The following is a 2484-nucleotide window of genomic DNA, read 5'->3' as shown; positions in this document are numbered from 1 at the left end:
CTCTGTCTTTGGTATCAGGAGGGTGGCCATGATCTCCTAATATAGAACGGGTGGCTTACCCTTTGTAAAATTAATAAAGTAATATGCATATCCTCCAGGTTTTGTTGGACTTTAGCAATAGCAATAACATTTACATTTCTGTACCCTTTAATAGTGAACTCAGCACACTCTTAAGTGGTTTACAATCTATAATTCAGTTGCCCCCAACAAACTGGGTACTCATGCCTCATTCCCACTACCTTTTGAACCGGATCGTGAATCGTTTTGAACTGATTCAAACAACCCTGGTTCCCACTTAATCTGAATCGCTGAAGCGATTCCAAAAGGGGGGTCCATGCTCTAGGCCCCTTGAACCTGCGTCAAAAAGATGCTGATTTTTCCACATCTTTTTCTATAAAGTGAATCCACACAAGTGGGAACCAGTGCAGATTCAAATCTGGGTTTGGATTCGGGTTCTTGCTTGTGCCTTTGACCTTGCCCATGTCCTCCCAGCAGCGTGGGCTGTGCTCAGGGTGTTTGCCTCTTTGGCCACGACACCCCCCCCCATTTTGTTAGTACCTTTTGGTTTGACTTTTGGCTTCCTGGTGGCATGGGCAGCGTGCCAATATGCTTTCTCTTCAGAGTTCTTCATTTGTACACAAATGTGTAGCCTGATCCTACTCCCATGGTATTCTTGCAAACAAGCTAGTAAAATGTGGGTTAGACAATCCAGCTGTTAGGTGGATTTGTAATTAGTTTACTGTCTGAACCCAAAGGGTGCTCAGCAATGGCTCCTCTTCATCTTGGACAGAAGTGACCAGTGGGGTCTCACAGGGTTCTGTCCTGGGCCCAGTGCTATTCAACATCTTTATGAACAACTTGGATGAAGGAATAGAGGTTGTGCGTATCAAATTCATAGATGGCACCAATTTGGGTGTAACTAATGCTCCAGAGGACAGGATCAAAATTCAAAATGACGATAACAGGTTGGAGAGCTGGGCCAAAACTAACAAAATTAATTTCAACTGAGAAATTCATAGAATATAGGATGAGGGGCACCTGGCTTGACAACAGTATATGTGAAAGGGATCTAGGCATCCTAGTAGACCACAGGTTGGAACCTATGTATTTGAAGGGGTGTCATACTGAGGATGGAGCAAGTTTGTTTTCCATTGCTCCAGAGAATAGGACCTGGAATAGTGGATACAAGTTACAGCAAAAGAGATTCCTCCTAAACATTAGCAGGAAATTACTGCCCATTTGAGCTGTTTGACAGTGGAACACACTCCTTTGGAAAGTGATGGAGTCTCCTTCTTTGGAGGTTTTTAAACAGAGGCTCAATGGACATCTGTCGGGGGTGCTTTGATTGTGAGTTCCTGCATGGCAGGGGGTTGGACTGGATGGCCCTTGGGGTCTCTTCCAACTCAGTGATTCTGGGAGTCAACAGTGGAGTTTATCACACAGGAGGGATTTTTCTTAATTTTGAATGAAAAGAAAGTTCAGCAAATTTACGTGAATTCAAATTGCATTCGAACTGACTTCCCATTGCCCCAAAATAGCTTACTATTGCCTGAAATTGTGTGTGATCACCTGTCATGCAATAACGTTAAACCCCATGATTGCATTCAGATTGCCATTGGATTATACTTCCAATTTCTCTTGTCTGATAAACGCCAGTGTGATGTAGCAGCTAAAAAAAAATGTATAGAAATATAGTTCAAGGGAAGTAATAGTATCTCTTTATTCTACTTTGGTCATGCATCAGTTGGAATACTGCATCCAGTTCTGGGCACTACATTTCAAAAATGATGTTGACAAGCTGGAGCATGTCTAGAGGAGGGTGACCGCAGTGATGAAGGGTCTGGGAACCAGCAAGCCCTATGAGGAGCAACTTAGGAAGCTGGGTATGTTTAACCTGAAGAAGCTTAAGATATGACATGATGGCCCTGTTTAAATATTTGAAAGGATATCATACTGAAAACGGAGCAGGTTTGTTTTCTGCTTCTCCACAGAACAGGACCCAGAGCACTGTATTCCAACTACAGGAAAAGAGGTTCCACCTCAACATTGGGAAGAACCTCCTGATAATAAGAACTGTTTGACAGTGGAATAGGCTTCCTAGGAAGGTGGAGTTTCTTTTTAGGTTTTTAAAGAGAGGCTGGATGGCCCTTGTGGTCTCTTCCAGCTCTATGATTCCATGACTCAGAATTAATCCTTTTTTCTTTTCAAATGTACTTATTCCTTTGTTGCAGTCTGAATTTGTCTTTCAAAACCAGAGCTTTGTACATTTTTTGACAACAGTTCCCCAAATATGCCAGTTATAGAACTCTTTTTTTAAAGGCAATGTTTATCTAAAATGCATGGAATATATGTCAAACTTTCTTTGATCAGGGAATTGACCTTAATTTAAAGGAAGGAAGACTTGTGGTGGGGGAAATGCTTTTGGAGTTAGCTTTATTTAGTGTCTGTTATGATGAAAGCACACCATCTCATTGTCATTTTTAT

This window comes from Sceloporus undulatus, chromosome 9 (genome assembly GCF_019175285.1).
Source record: "Sceloporus undulatus isolate JIND9_A2432 ecotype Alabama chromosome 9, SceUnd_v1.1, whole genome shotgun sequence".
In the NCBI taxonomy this organism is placed as follows: domain Eukaryota; kingdom Metazoa; phylum Chordata; class Lepidosauria; order Squamata; family Phrynosomatidae; genus Sceloporus; species Sceloporus undulatus.
The sequence above is the reverse complement of the archived record's forward strand: the minus strand, read 5'-3'. Positions refer to the sequence as shown.